This window comes from Phocoena sinus, chromosome 3 (genome assembly GCF_008692025.1).
Source record: "Phocoena sinus isolate mPhoSin1 chromosome 3, mPhoSin1.pri, whole genome shotgun sequence".
Lineage (NCBI taxonomy): Eukaryota > Metazoa > Chordata > Mammalia > Artiodactyla > Phocoenidae > Phocoena > Phocoena sinus.
Genome location: NC_045765.1, coordinates 53,059,320 through 53,076,087, shown reverse-complemented (window position 1 = coordinate 53,076,087; position 16,768 = coordinate 53,059,320). Strand labels below are relative to the sequence as shown.

Genomic DNA, 16,768 nt, shown 5'->3' with positions numbered 1-16,768 from the left:
TCCTCACCCAGTTCCAGCCGAAGATGTTTTTCTCCTTTGTCAGCTCGTGCCTGTTTGGCGTCTGCTAGCCCGGCTGTCCCTGAGCCATCTCTGGATGACCTAGATCATGGTGGGAACAGAACAGGTAGTAGGAATAATAGCAACTAGCATTCACCTGTGGAACTTTTCCTTCATGCTCAGTAACTCAGTAAGGATTCCTACCGTCCCCATTTTATGGAGGAAGAAACTGAGGCTTAAAGAGCATAAGTTACTAGCCTAAAATCGTAAAATTTGTGAGTAACAGGGCCAGCGTTTAAACCATGTCATCTGTCTTAAAAGCAACTGCTCAGCTGCTGGGCTGCCGAGCTGCGGCAGACTTCAAATCACTGCAGTTTGGCTGTGGGATATGCTGTGGGCAGGGAGACAGGGGGACTAAATGTTGCAGATTTATCTTTCTAATTTTCCTTGGCTTCGGCTAATATTAAAATTATTTCGAGCACTCCACCGACAAAGGCGGAAGGAAGAGAGAACCCAGTTCGATATTAAATATTTGCAATGGAAAATTCACAACGTCCTTTTGAGTGGAAGATACGTCCGAGTAATTCCCATGGGACTAATTCGGCCAGTTGTTGCTGCTGCCTGCTTCCTGTGGTTGCTTCATTGTTCTCAGAAATGAACATTCCTGACTTTGAAGTCCTGGGGTTACGCCGGGCTAGATGCTGAACTCTGCCTTGGTTTCCCCGGGCAGTGCGTGGATAAAGGGGAGAGGGCTGTGTGGTGCGCTCAGTTGCTGGCCTTGTAGTTCGGGGCTTTACGAAAACTACATTAAACCAGGCACCTCCAGGCAGGGAAGTGGGATCTGTCACAGTCGTCATAGCCCCAGTAGCTGATGCTGAGCCCTGTGAAGGGTGCTCAGTGCTTTACATGCCCCAACTCTCCTAATTCTCACAACTACCCTGTGGTCAAGGTCCTAGTAACCCTTAACCCTCTTTTATAGACTAAGAAAGAGAGGCTCAGAGAGGGTAAAGCTCTGGGTCCAGTTGGCACGTGGCAGAGCTGGGATAAGAAGCCAGTTCTGTTTGACTCAAAAATCCCATGCCGCACAAAGCACTTTGCTCTGTGCCAGAACTGTCTTCAGGACTTAGAACTGATTGATGGCGGGCCTGGAGACCATTCCAGACCCCTGGCCACCGTGGGCCGGAGTTGCCAGCCCAGGGCAATGGGTGCTCTCCTTGTCTGATTGGGTTGGCCTGTCCCCTGCTGCGTTCCCACGGGTGATCTTGGTTTGGCGTCCATCCAAGCAGGGAAAAATGAGAGTAGCTGCTCACTTGAAGTTGGTGGCCCACGCCGTGAGCCCTTTGGATGAGAAAACCCTTGCGTGTATGAAGTAGCCCTGTCCATTGCTTCATCATGGCCAGGCAGCCTGAATTACTGGTCACTCTGCTGGAGTCTGGTTCCCGACGAGGTAACATCTGGGAAGCAAACTCCAGGAGGACAGGGATTTTGTGAATTACGTTCACGGCCGTGTTCCTGGTACTGGGTACAGCGTCTGGCATGTTGTGAGGCTTTGTACACATTGGTTCACTCTTTACTCCTCGCAGGTCTTTTGCTAACTGTGGACCCCTCCAGTCTGTCTCCCCTTCGGCTAGGCTTTCTAATATGCTGCTCGCTTTGCATAAAACGCTGTTCTCTCTGCATAACGTTACTGTTCCCTACTCTGTGCCTGCCCAGCTCCCTCTCCCCTTCAGCTTAATTGACACCCCTTTAGATTGGGCCCACCCAGATCTCCATGTAGCCTGGCCCCCGTGTCCAAATGGTGTCTCTCTGTTAAATTCTCTCATAACACCCTATACTTTTTCTTCAAGGCACGTGTCCCAGTTTATAATTATGCATATATGAGTGAGTGGAAGTGTTGAACGTCTGGCCTCTCAGTAAATCATTAGCTCCACGAGGGCAGAGATCTGTCTGTCTGGCTCACTCTTGTCCTGCCAGGGTTTGGTAGGCACTCACTAAACACTTGAGAATGAGTGGGGTCTTCACCCTCCCCTCTTGACACCACATGCTTGCCTCCAGAGTGATGGGTTCTAATGTATTGAATGTTTACAGCTGGATGAAGGTTTTTACCCGCCCCCCCCCCCCACCAACCCCGCGCCCAGCCACTTCATTAGCATGAATCAGACTCACTGCATTGCGGAAGGGAGTGGTTTCTTTTCCCTTCGGATCTGAGAACACTCAGGTTCGTGGAAGGCTCTCATCATGACACCCTCATCATAGTTACCCATCCCTAGGCCAGGGGAGCCAGGGCTGCTGTTTTGAGGGCCACTGGCTATTTCCGGAGTATTTTAACATTCTTAAGAGTCATACATAAAGAGTCTTAGTTCTCAGCCATTGAGTCAGTCGGCAAGGTGAAAGAAGGTGTGTATCTGCAGACCTGGCTGGCTAGCCCCCCACCCTTCTCTCTCTCTCCTTTCCCCACCTCATGGTGTCTTCCTAGCTTTGAAATGAATGAAACTTGCACTAGAAGATAACGAAGAGGTTGGGAAAAGTCAAAGCCCATTATCCTTTTCATCAAGTGGGCGCTGGGTTAGTGCAGTGTGGGGTGAGCAGAGAGCTCTCCTGTGTGAGGCCAGAGCAGGAGGGAAGCCTCGGAACAAAATCTTTAGCAGATGGAGCGAGCTGTTGCTGGGCTCTGGTATCCTTGGCCTCTCTCACGAGTGACCACTCTGAAGGGTAGGACCTGCAAGAGAGACCAGAAATCCTGCTCAGGCCTCTCCGACCTGGCTCTGTCCTCCCTTCCGCTCTCTTCTTATTGACGAGCGCCACTCAAGCTCATCCTCGCTTGGCCGTTCCTCGTCGGTATTGGCTTTCAGCTTGCCCGGCCGACATCCTGTGGACGCTGCAGTTCAGACAAACAGCAAGATCATCAAAGAGCAGAGCATGAATGAAAAACTGCTTTATGACATGCCTTCAAAGTGTCCTTTTAGGAGTTCAAAGGATGTGGAGAGGAGGCAGGGGAATCAAAGGAGACGGGAGAGCAATGAACTCTCCGAGGAATCATCGGGTTTTTCATTGTATATTTTCTATGACGCTTGTGATGTAAAAATCAAAAGTAATCCCAGCCCTCAAGGGTTCTCTGTGTGCAGATCTGACGCAAAGAAGGAAACGACTCACCTTGCTGGTTGGAGGGCTTTGACCCCTGCCTTCTAAGTCACCTGTTTGGCATCTGCGTTTCCTGTTTGGACCTCAGTTGAATATTTTGATCTGGGAAGACTGTGTCCACAGTTGGAGATTGAATGCTGCTTATGTCGTTCGATGGAGGTGAATAATTTAGTCTGTGCAGAAATTCCCCATTACCTTTTGCATTTAAAGCCAGGCCAGAGTCCAGCTGTAGCAATGGATATGCAGAGCTCAGAAAAGATCTGGCATAGGTTGTAAGATTCCAGAGACTTCTGTTCTGACAGATAGAAGGAGAATTGAGACTACTTGAGGCTGGAGCTGGACCTAATTAATATACTCATGGGAACACCACTGATATTTTGATGCTGAAATGCCTTATGCCCAGTCCACTCAGAATGTTTTGGCAACTAACATAGCGCCATCCATGGAGGGTACTTGAATGAATGACCAAACAAATGGACAGCTCTGGTTTGGTAACCCTAGAGTAAATTCTTTCATGGCAATGTTTTCTCTTCTTTTGGGGCCATTCAGGCTCAGAATACGAGGGTGCTATTTCAGTCAAGTTGCCAAGGGATTTCAACTGCAAGGGACAGATACTCCAGCTCAAACTGGATTGAGGTAGAGGAGTTTCGTTGGTTAATATTTTTAAAAACTCCAAAGAGAGATTTGATTTCTGGCTTGTCTGGTGCAATAGACTGAACGTTCGTGTCCCTGCAAAATTTGTGTGTTACAACACCTGTAACCCCCCAAGGTGATGGTATTAGGAGGTGAGGGCCTTTGGGAGATGATTAGGTCATGAGGGTGGAGCCATCAGGAATGGGATTAGTGCCCTTATAGAGAAACTCCAGAAAGCTGTTTCACTCCTTTCACCATGTGAGGACACAGTGAGATGACAGTCATCAGATACTGAGTCTGCCAGCGCCTTGATCTTGGACTTGCCAGCCTCTAGAGCTGTGAGAAGTTTATTGTTTATATGCTACCTAGCCTGTGGCATTTTTGTTATAGCAGCTGTACAGAGTAAGACAACTGGTTCAAGGCGCCCTGAGAATGTCCTCAGGACTCTGTTTTACCCTCTCCACCTCTCAGCTCTGTTTTGTGTGTGTTATCTCTCCGTTTTCTGCAGACCAAGGTGATGCCCTAGGGCACAGGAAGTACTGTTTCATGGTTAAGAACATAGTCTCGGGAATTCTGTGGTGGTCCAGTGGTGAGGACTCCGGGCTTCTATTGCTTGGGGGCATGGGTTCGATCCCTGGTTGGGGAACTAAGATCCCACAAGCCACGCAACGCGGCCAAAAGAGCAAAACCAAACCAAAACCATGGTCTCTATAGCCAGAAGCAGTCTTGATTCAAATCCCCAGGCCATCACCTACTAGTTGCACAACCGTAGACATGTTTCTTAACATCTCTGTGCCTTAGTTTCCTTGTCTTTAAATGGGACATGATGATGATGGTGATGGTGACAGTGATAGCTAAAATTTGTTGAGCACTTGCTGTTCTGCCTCGTGTTCTTCCAAGTACTCTATGTAAATAAATTCGCTAATCTTCACAACCTATGAGGTAGGTGCTCTTAGTAGCCCCATATTATAGATGAGGAAACTGAGGCACAGAACGTTTAAATAACTTGCCCGTTACACGACTAGTGAATGATGGAGCCAGAAGTTAAATCCAGGTAGTCTGGTTCCAGAGTCAGTACTATTGATCTCCAAACTATGCTGCCTCATATAATAGAACTTATAACTCATGGGGTTGATGTGGGAATTAAATGAGACAGTATATACATAAAGACACTTAAGACAGTTCTTGGCACATAAGGGTCATCTTAAAAAAGAAAAAAAGCTGCCAGTAACTTTTGGCCCATATTCTGTGCTCTCAGTAACCACAGCAGGGAATGATTTTCTTTTCTAAGAGTTCCACAAAACTCTCAGAACTCAGTCTTGTGGACTGTTTTTTGAGTCGTGTCCATTGTTGAACCAGTCGCTATGGCCAGGAGATTGTGGTGTTCTGATGAGCCAGGCTGGTGCTAGGGGTGGAACTGACACCAGCTGAACGACATCAACTGAAAAGTGAAGGAGGGTTGTTTCATCAGAGTGAAGAAGCAGAGTTACTAGAGGTAGATAGGGAAATGAGAGAAACCCTCATATCAAGTGTTCACACTGGCAGTAGAGGCTGTCTGGATTTCTCTGGGAAGTCAGTTTGCAGCTGACAAATGAAAAGAGAAGGTGGTCAGAGGCCCTACCTCTAAGTCTCCTGAATCCTCCAGCGGTGGGTAGTGAGGGAAGAGGGATGAGTAGGTTTGAAAAGAAGTACCATCTCTAGGGCTCAACTCACTGTACCACTCAGGGCAGCACGCAGAAGTGAAGTCAGGAGGTGAAGTGCTGGTTCATCTGGATCTGCTGGAAGGTAAAGAGGACGTAATTACTCAGATGGCGTGTGGGCAAGCCCCAAGGCCACCTTGTGAGAAGTGCTGGGCAAGCATTCGCAACCACTAATGATGCCCCTGACAGCCCTGGTGCTGCTCAGAGATGGCGCCACCGGCCCCAGAGTGCCCATTCCCACGGTCCGGGGTGAGTCAGGCCACGCTGAAGCAGGGCCCCTGCCTGATTCACCAGTCCCACTTCCTCTGCTTCCTGGTGGTCCCCACCTACACAACCACCGCGCCCAGCTTAGCATTGACCAGCGGGCCCAAAATTAGCATCTGAGGCCAAAGTGGGCATCGTGGCCCAAGATCCTGTGGGTGGTGGATGAATTACAAAGGGGCCTAGAGGTATAGATATCAGTTTACCAGTTTCTACTTAAGTCCCTACCAACCTCCGCTTCCTGGGCGCTTCCCGTTGCTGGAGGAGGCGTGGAGGGACATTGCCCTCAGTGGCCAAGTCTAATAAGCAGCTGACTCCTGTCAACCATCTCAGGGTTACATCAGGAATGTGAGCGTGTGGTGGGTACCACTGCCGTAAAAAGAGCTTGATGATAGATCTTCAGCTGCTTCCTCACAACTGCTTATTTATATGTGGGTCCACATCTAGTCAGTTCTGCACATTATTGCCTATGCTGCTTGTTCCAAAGACTCCTCTCCTACCTTCTCTTCCCCCTTGCACTGAAGACCTTGCTTAATAATTCATTAAAGACAGCTTTCTCTCTCACAACTCTTTACTGAGGCCCCAGAACCATCTCCTTCTGCAGACCAGGTATTTCATCCGCAGTGTTTCCTTCTCTTCCCCCTGCCCCCCAACTTTATTAATGATCTATCTTTTCTGACTCCTTCCTTTAAACCTACGTTAAAATGACCCATCCTACATGGAATCACCTTCCCTCAACTCTCCACTCTGCCTGTAGCTGTACCCTTTCTCTTCACCCAGTGTCTTGAAAGAGAAGTGTGTTTGTTGCCCTCACCTGTCAGTAGCTATAACAATCTGGTTTCCGCTTCTCCCACCCCAACCAATTTGGAGGTCTCCACACGTTTGGGTTTTTTTTAATATCAATTTATTTATTTATTTTTTGTTGCATTGGGTTTTCGTTGCTGTGCGCGGGCTTTCTCTGGTCGCGGCGAGTGGGGGCTACTCTTCGTTGTGGTGCGTGAGCTTCTCATTGCTGTGGCTTCTCTTGTTGTGGAGCACGGGCTGTAGGCACGCGGGCTTCAGTAGTTGTGGCTCGTGGGCTCTAGAGCGCAGGCTCAGTAGTTGTGGTGCACGGGCTTCGCTGCTCCGCGACGTGTAGGATCTTCCCGGACCAGGGCTCGAACCCGTGTCCCCTGTACTGGCAGGTGGATTCTTAGCCACTGCGCCACCAGGGAAACCCTGTCCACGTGTTTTAAATGGTTCATCCCTATCAGTGAAAAAATATGGAGGATGTGCCTCAATGAATGAATATTCATTTGTAAATTACAATTGACCCTTGAACAACGTGGCTCTGAACTGTGCGGGTCTGCTTATACACAGATTTTTTTCAATAAGCGTGAACCACAGTACTACACGATCTACAACTGGTTGAATATATGGATACAGAGGGCCGACTGTAAAAGTATATGAGGATTTTCTACTGCGTGGGAGTCGGCACCCCTAACCCCTGCCTTGTTCAAGGGTCAACTGTGTATACATATGCTAATGTACACATATATTGTCTATATTATAAAATAGAAACCAAAATCAGTATTTTAAAGGATGGTTTATAGAAGTTTGAATATTTTCCCTAGTGAATAGTCTCCTCCATGCTTGGGTCTAAATACTGAGTTCAAAGGTGTTTTTTTTCAGCTTTGAGATATAATTGAATACAATAAAACCAATTTTAAGTGTACAAGTCAATGAGTTTAGATAGGTATATAAAGTCTTGTAACCGCTACTCTAATTATGGTGTAAAACATTTCTATCACCCCAGAAAGATCTCTCATTCCTCTCTGCAGTTAATCCCTGACCTCTACCCCAGCCCCTGGAAACTACTGACTTGCTTTTAATTGCTGTAATTTTGCCTTTTCTAGAATTTTATGTAAATTAAATCACATAGTGTGTAGTTTTTGTGTGTCTGGCTTCTTTCACTTACCATGATACTTTTCAGATTCATCCATGCCGCTGGTGGTTCATTCAGTTTGATGAACTTGATACAGTCTTTTAAATTTTAGACATTCAAATGGGTGTGTAGTGGTAGCTATTGTCATTTGCCATCGATATCTGCTCTTTGAAATATCTCTTCTGCCCATTTTATTTTTATCAGGTTCTTTCTTCTTACTGTGTTGTAAGAGTTCTTCATATATTCTGTATACATTTCTTTTATCAGATATATGTTTTGCAGATATTTTTTCCCAGTACGTAGTTTGCTTTTTTGTTAAGTGTCCTTTGAAGAGCAAAAATGTTTAATTAAAAAAATTTTTTTAAATTAATTAATTTATTTATTTTTGGCTGTGTTGGGTCTTCATTGCTGCGTGCGGGCTTTCTCTAGTTGCAGCGAGCGGGGGCTACTCTTTGTTGCGGTGAGTGGGCTTCTCATTGCGGTGGCTTCTCTTGTTGTGGAGCACGGGCTCTAGTAGGGCACGCAGGCTTCAGTAGTTGCAGCACTTGGGCTCAGTAGTTGTGGCTCACGGGCTCTAGAGCTCAGGCTCAGTAGTTGTGGCACACAGGCTTAGTTGCTCCACGGCATGTGGGATCTTCCCAGACCAGGGCTCGAACCCATGTCCCCTGTATTGGCAGGCGGATTCTTAACCACTGCGCCACCAGGGAAGCCCAGAAATGTTTAATTTTGATGAAATAACGATGTATAAGTTTTTTTCTTTTATGGTTTATATCCTATTTTAAAAATCTTTGCCTAACCCAATTCACTTAGATTTTATCCTATGCTTTCCTCTAGAGGTTTAATAATTTTGGCTTTTACATTGAAGTCTTTGGTTATTTTGAGTTAAACTTTTTGTGGTGTGAAGCAAGGTTTTTTATCTGTTTTTTTGCTTGTTTATTTATTTATTATTTGCATAGGAGTATCCAGTGGCTTCAGTACCATTTGGTGAAGAGATGGTTTTTTTCCTCATTGAATTGCTTTGAGAAATTTAGTTGAAAATCAATTGACCATAAATACATGTATCTATAACTGGATTTTATTCTGTTTCATTTATTTGTATGACTGTCTTTATGCCCATAACAGACTGTCATGATTTCTGTAGCTTTATAATAATTCTTGAAATCAGGTAGAGTAATCCTTCGACTTTTTCTTTGTCAGAATTGTTTAGACCTCTCTACTTTTTAATGTGTTTTAAAATCTGTCATATTGCTATTTGTTTTTTATTGGTCCCATCTGATTTTTGTTTTCTTTTTTCTTTCTGTATTCTTTTGGATTAAGTGTCTTTAATTTTTTAGCAACTTTATTGAGGTATAATTTAAATACCATAAATTTACCCATTTTAGATATACACCTCAGTGATTTTTAGTAAATTTACAGAGTTGTGCAACCATCACCACAGTCTAGTTTTAGAATATTTCTAACACCCTGAAAAGATACCTTGTGCCAATTTGCAGTTGATATGATTCCATTTTATCTCCTTTATTGGTTTAATAATTTTTTAAAAAAATTAATTTGTTTATTTTTGGCTGTGTTTGGTCTTTGTTGTGGTGTGCGGGCTTCTCATCGGGGTGGCTTCTGTTTGTTGTGGATCACGGGCTCTAGAGCTCAGGCTCAGTAGTTGTGGCTAATGGGCTTAGTTGCTCTAACGGCTGTGGGGTCTTCCCCGACCAGGGCTCTAACCTGCCTCCGCTACCTTGGCAGGTGGATTCTTAACTACTGTGCCACCAGGGAAGTTTTCCTTTATTGATTTAATTGACTGTACCTCTTTTTATTTTTTTTCAGAGGTTCCTATAGGTTTTACAGTATACATCTTTAACTAACCACAGTCTTTTTTTTTTTTTAACATCTTTATTGGAGTATAATTGCTTTACAATGGTGTGTTAGTCTCTGCCTTTTAACAAAGTGAATCCACTCTCCATATACATCTATCCCCATATCTCCTCCCTCTTGCATCTCCCTCCCACCTCTCTAGGTGGTCACAGAGCAACGAGCTGATCTCCCTGTGCTATGTGGCTGCTTCCCACTAGCTATCTATTTTACATTTGGTAGTGTATATAAGTCCATGCCACTCTCTCACTTCGTCCCAGCTTACCCTTCCCCCTCACTGTGTCCTCAAGTCCATTCTGTACATCTGAGTCTTTATTCCTGTCCTGCAGCTAGGTTCTTCAGAACTTTTTTTTTTTTAGATTCCATATATATGTGTTAGCGTATGGTATTTGTCTTTCTCTTTCTGACTTAGTTCACTCTGTATGACAGCCTCTAGGTCCATCCACCTCACTACAAATAACTCAATTTCATTTCTTTTTAGGGCTGAGTAATATTCCATTGTATATATGTGCCACATCTTCTTTATCCATTCATCCGTCGATGGACACTTAGGTTGCTTCCATGTCCTGGTTATTGTAAATAGAGCTGCAATAAACATTTTGGTACGTGACTCTTTTTGAATTATGGTTTTCTCAGGGTATATGCCCAGCAGTGGGATTGCTGGGTCATATGGTAGTTCTATTTGTAGTTTTTTAAGACACCTCCATACTGTTCTCCATAGTGGTTGTATCAAATTACATTCCCACCAACAGTGCAAGAGGGTTCCCTTTTCTCCACACCCTCTCCAGCATTTACTGTTTGTAGACTTTTTGATGATGGCCATTCTGACTGCTGTGAGGTGATACCTCATTGTAGTTTTGATTTTGCATTTCTCTAATGATGAATGATGTTGAGTGTCCTTTCGTGTGTTTGTTGGCCATCTGAGTGTCTTCTTTGGAGAAATGTCTATTTAGGTCTTCTGCCCATTTTTGGATTGGGTTGTTTGTTTTTTTGATATTGAGCTTGCATGAGCTGCTTGTAAATTTTGGCGATTAGTCCTTTGTCAGTTGCTTCATTTGCAAATATTTTCTCCCATTCTGAGGGTTGTTTTTTCGTCTTGTTTATGGTTTCCTTTGCTGTGCAAAAGCCTTTAAGTTTCATTAGGTCCCATTTGTTTATTTTTGTTTTTATTTCCATTTCTCTAGGAGTTGGGTCAAAAAGGATCTTGCTGTGATTTATGTCATAGAGTGTCCTGCCTATGTTTTCCTCTAAGAGTTTGATAGTATCTGGCCTTACATTTAGGTCTTTAATCCATTTTGGGTTTATTTTTGGGTATGGTGGTAGGGAGTGTTCTAATTTCATTCTTTTACATGTAGCTGTCCGGTTTTCCCAGCATCACTTATTGAAGAGGCTGTCTTTTCTCCATTGTATATTCTTGCCTCCTTTATCAAAAATAAGGTGACCATATGTGTGCTAACCACAGTATTTAACGGAACATAATACCACTTCAGATTTAGTATAAGAATCTTAGAACAGTTCATTTCCACCTTTTCCCCCTTCCTCCTTTTGTGCCATTGTTATCATTCATTTCCTTTCTGCGTGTGCTGTGAACCCCTCAAAGCATTGTTGTTAAATTTATTTCCTTTAAATAGTTGCTTCTCTTGTAAGGAGATTTCTTAAAGTAAGAAAAAAGTATTTTATATTTCCCTATGTATTTTTCATTTCTGGTGCCCGCCATTCCTTTGTGTAGACCCAAATTTACATTCGCTGTCATTAACCCTCTGAAAGACTATCTTTAACATTTCTTGTAGTGGTGGTCTGTTCATGATGAGTTCTTTCATTCTTTGTTCAAAAATGTCTTTATTTGACCTGTGTTTTTGAGAAGTAGTTTTGCTGGGTATAGAATTCTAGGTTAACACTTGGTTTTCTTTCAGTACTTGAAAGAAATTACTGTCTTCTGGACTGCATTGTTTCTTTTTTTTTTTTTTTTTTTTTTTGCTGTACGTGGGCCTCTCACTGTTGCGGCCTCTCCCGCTGCAGGGCACAGGCTCCGGACGCGCAGGCCCAGCAGCCATGGCTCACAGGCCCAGCCGCCCTGCAGCATGTGGGATCTTCCCGGACCGGGGCACGAACCCGTGTCCCCCGCATCGGCAGGCGGACTCTCAACCACTGCGCCACCAGGGAAGCCCTGGACTGCATTGTTTCTGAAGTGTGCTTTCTATCTTTAGTCCTCTTTGTCTTTTTTTTTTTTTTTTTCTAGCCATTCAGATTTCTTTATCACTGGTTGTAAGCAATGTGATTATGATACACCTTGGTGTGGTCATCTTTATGTTTCTTATATTTGAGATTTGTTGAGCTTACTGCATTTTATAGGTTTCATTAAGTTTGGAAATTTTCGAGCCATTATTTTTTCAAATACATTTTTATTCCCCCACTCATGTCCTCTTTTCTTGGACTCCACTTACAAGTATAATAGCCTACTTTTATGTGTTCAGTAGCTCACTGATGACTCTCTTTTTGTTTTGCAGTGTGTTTGGTTTTTTTTTCCCTGTCATTGTTTCATTTTGGGTTGTTTCTATTGCTGTGTCTTTAAATTCATTAATTTTGGTTTTTCCCCTGCAATAGCTAATCTGCTGTTAACACCATCAAGTTTATCTTACCTCTTGCATTGTATTTTTCATATGTAGAAATCTGACTTAAAACTTTTTTTCTATCTTTCATGTCTCTCCTTAACATGCTCCTGCTTTCCTTTAACTTTCTTAAGCTTATACAGTATAGTTATAATACTGTCTTAATGTTTTTATGTACTATTTCTATCATATGTGACATTTCTGGGTCTGTTGTTTTTCCTCCTTATTATGGGCTTTATTTTCGCTTCTTTGCATGAATTTTTGATTGGATTCCAGATATTGTAAATAATTTTGAGTGCTGGAATTTTTGGTGCTCCTCTAAATGTTGTTGGGCTTTTTGTTCTGGGGTGCTATTAAGGTCTTTGGGGTTAGTGTGGTACTTCTGAGGCTTGCCTTTCAGCTTTGCTTGGGTGACTCCAGAACAAACTTTAGTGTAATCCAGAGGTTGGCAAACTGTGGCCCACAAGCCAGCTGCCTCCTTTGGGAAGTAAAATTGTTTTGGAACACAGCTACACCCATTTGATGACATATTATCTGTGGTATGTTTTATGTTGACATATTTTATGCTCCAACAGCAGAACTGGGTGATTGCAGCGGAGGCTGTGTGGCCCACAGCCTAAAATACTTAGTATCTGATCCTTTAAGAAGTTTGCCAACATCTGATTTAAGCTAATTGGGCCTCGGTATTGAAGCAACACCCTCCTGAGGACCTTCCTGATATTCCATATATTAGGAATTCTCTCCATTCTTGTCAGTTGGAATGTGAACTACTCTTGGCCCCATATGAGCCTCTGGGGGTTGTTCTATCTGTTTCATTAGCCCTTCCTGCACTGCAGCCTGAAAATGCTCTTCAGGCGGTGAGCTGGGGCACCCTTAGGGTTTAATCTATTTGTTTCCCTTCCCTCAGGGGATCATTATCTTGTGCTTTCTGTTGTCCAGTGTTTTAAAAACTGTTGTCTCCTAAATCTTCTGTGTTTTTCTGTTTGTTGAAGGGGTAGAGTCAGTCTCTGTTGCTCCATCATTGCTGGAAGTCAACACCCCTCAACTTTCTCATTTTAACTTTTTCTTGCCTGATTGGAAGAGTAATGTGTTTATAACCTACTGATTTCTCTGCAGCATTGGATCTGATTTGCCACTCCTGACTTCTGTAATTTTTCTACTTTCACAAACGTATCTCTCCCATTTGTGATCTGTTTCTCCTCTTCTTTGCTGGCTCTGCCTCTTCTTTCTGCCTTAAATATTAGGATAGCTGATAGTGCTAACCCTGGTCTGTCCCCCTTCCTTTATCGTCCTGTAACTTCAACCACCATCCGGATAGGGTTGCAATAAATGCTTAGGGATCTAAAGTACAGCTTGGAGTTGTTCAGTCCTGGATTGAAATCTTGGTTCTACCGTTTGTTGTAATGTGGACAAACTCAAGTTCTCTGGGAGTTAATAAGAATAATGTCTATTTTTTTTTTTTTTTAGTGCCCTTAATATATACCTGGTGATGTACTAAGAATTTTGTTCATGTCATCTCTAACCCTTCACAACAGTTCTATGAGGGAGATACTTTTTTTTTTTTTTTGCGGTACATGGGCCTCTCACTGTTGTGGCCTCTCCCGTTGCGGAGCGCAGGCTCCGGACGCGCAGGCTCAGCGGCCATGGCTCATGGGCCCAGCCGCTCCGCGGCATGTGGGATCTTCCCGGACCAGGGCACGAACCCGTGTCCCCTGCATCAGCAGGTGGACTCGCAACCGCTGCGCCAGCAGGGAAGCCCGAGAGAGATACTTTTGTTATACCCATTTATAAATGGGAAAGCCAGAGTTCCAAGAAGTTAAGTCACTTTTCCCAGGTGCACAGGCCAGAATTTGGACCCATATCTGTCTGACCAGACTAGGTTGACCACCTGCCCTGGTTTTGCTGAGATTTCCCTGGTGTTATAACTGAAAGTCCTCACTAGGGAACCCCTCAGTCAAGTGTGTTTGGCCACCCTAGTAAATTGCTCTGCTCTCGCTGGATCTTCTCTCTTCTCTATACCCACGTAATACTTTTCGTGTAGTTTAAACTCTGTCAATGCATGTGAACCACTTTATGTAGCGCCTGACATAATCAAGGGCTTAAAAGTGGGAGCTGTTATTACTATTCGCATTGCTAACATTTCTGAATCTCTTGCAGCAGGCATTTGTTATTCTGATTGGATGCCCACTAGCTGAGCATCATTCTTCTGTACAGGGAATCTCCCCGCTTATGAGGCAGGACCCATTTCCGACTCCAGAGACTAATCCCCACTCCCTGTCCCCAGCCTGGTAGCTAGAGCACAGGCAGGTGGCCCAGGCCGTACTTGTGAGATGCTTGTGACCCCAGCTCTGATCAGAAACAGGGCCCATGCAGAATCCGTCCTTTGAGGATGGCGGTGACGGCCACGTTTCAGAATTCAGCAGTGTCCTGGAAGCAGAGTCCTGAGTCAGAGCTGTGAGCTACAGTCTTGTTTCCAGTGGTTTCAACAAGGGGTTCCTCACTGGACCAGATTAGGATGAATGTAATGCTTGCTCCTGGCTGCAGAGGTTCCAGTCTCGGCTCCGTGGCCAGTCTGGAAATTCTGTAAATTGCTAGCTCTCCTTTAGTAATTTCCTCATCTACTTGAATTAGCCGCAGTTGCTTGCTTTTCTCTGCAGCTGAGACTCAGCTCTGATTGATACCTGTACCGTCTGAATGTTGTGGGCGTTTCAAACTTAGTGGGTCCCAAACAGAACTCATTCCCTTCCCTCAGGGACCTACAGCATTTTACTCTGAATCTCAAGCACGTTTCCTCAGTACATACTGGATTTATGGAATTAGAAACCATAGTCACCTTCAACTCCTCTTCCCTAACCCCAGCCCCCTCAGTGTTTACCAAGGGAGGGTCCACCTCCCCTGGCTTTTCCTCAGCCTTCGCTGCCTCTGTCTTCACCCAGGCCTTGTGGCTTCTTGCCTTGATCATGGCGCAGCCTCGGATCTGGTCTTCTTTCTGCCATTCTCAGGAAGCAGAGAAGCAGAGAACATCCAGCATGGCTTGCGAGGGTGGAAGATGAGGACAGAACGCCAAGAGAGAGCAAGGGGGATGAGGGTAGATTCAAACCCGAGAAATTCATGCCTGGAGTGGAAGAGAAAAAAAACTTTCTTTAAGGGTTTGAAGGGAGAAGGAGTAAAACAGTTGTTTCTTATTATTCACAGATTCTGTAGTTGGAGTTTCACCTACTCACTAAAATTTGTGACCCCCCAATCAGTGCTGGTGATGCTTTTGTGGTCATTTGGGACGTGATCAGAGTGGAGGAAAATTTGAGTCCCCTGACGTGCACGTTCCCAGAAGAGGTGGAACAAGGTGACGCTTTGCCTTCTTTTCAGCTCGTGTACAATAAATGTGTCCTTTTTACATTCTGTTCTGTGTCACATTTTTGGTACTTTTTCTTGGTGATTACACTGTGTAAAATAGACCCCCAGCATAGTGTGGAAGTGCCGGCTAGTGTTGCCAAGTGCAAGAAGGCTGTGATGTGCCTTATGGAGAAGATAGGTGTGTCAGATAAGCTTCCTTCAGGCGGTGGAAGGAAGTGCTGCTGACCCTGAGTTTAATGTTAATCAATCATACATATTAAACAAGGTCTTAAATGGAAGCACACATAAAACAAAGAACGTATTGATCAGTTGATGAAATGTGACGAGAGGCTCACAGGAACCTAACCATCTATTTCCCTTAGGAACCGTGGTTCACTTTCATTAATTCAGTGTTCGCGGTGACTGTATGGCACAGAACTCCTGTGAATAAAAAGAACCAACTGCATTCTGGTGCTCACATTCAGCCCCTTGATCCTTAACAGTGCTCGATATGGAAAATGGGAAGTGGTTCATTGCCTCCCCAAGTTTACTCTCTGGGAAATGATTATGTCAGTCAGGATTCAACCAGAGAAGCATAAACCAGTAGGAGATATCTATTCTAATAGATGTATTACAAGGCTTATGTAATTGTGCAGGTTGGCTAAGTGAGCCCCAAATCCGTAGGTCAAGCCGTCAGGAAGGGAAGATGACAAGCCAGCTAGAACCCCATGGGCATGACGGAAGCTGTTGTCCATAGCAGTCAGAAAGGGAAAATCCAGCAAAGCAGTTGTAGATCCAGCTGCTGTTGAAGTCTCTTTCTCTACGAAAAGCTCAGTCTCTTTCAAAGGCTCACCTGGTTAGGTTGGACCCATTGAGGATAATCATCCCTCCTTGTTGTCAGCTGAATAGAGCCTTTGATCACATCTGTAAAATCTCTTCACAGAAGTCCCCACATTCGTGTCTGAATCACTGGGAGAAGGTGTGTGCACACCACAAGCTGGCCTCTGCCCTCTTCTGTCCGTGTCACTGAGTCTAGCCAGGTTAACACCTCTAAAGATCGTCACCATGACGCATCAAATATAAGTTCTGATGCAGCTTATTTCTCAGAGTTGGGATGATGGGTTCTGTGTGAGTGAAGTCACGTGATTTCACTTGGCTGTCTTCAAATCAATCCGAGTTTTATTCAACCTCCACCTCTCTCCTAGGACCAGGCACCATTCTAAGTGTTTTCCATAGAGAAAGGTACTTAGACAACATCCTTGTTCTATGTGTGGGGACACTTAGGCACAGAAGTTAGCTGACTC

At 44.4% G+C, this 16,768-nt stretch overlaps 1 long non-coding RNA gene across 2 annotated transcripts in view; it reads left to right on the top strand.

Annotated features, from left to right (window-relative positions):
* The window catches only part of LOC116751452, a 63,270-nt gene extending 47,775 nt beyond the window's left edge, over positions 1 to 15,495 (top strand). For both annotated transcript variants that reach the window (XR_004349261.1, XR_004349262.1), the window contains one exon: positions 15,327 to 15,495. This is a non-coding gene — a long non-coding RNA (uncharacterized LOC116751452). The remainder of the gene's footprint in view (positions 1 to 15,326) is intronic.
* The last annotated feature ends 1,273 nt before the right edge of the window (positions 15,496 to 16,768 follow it).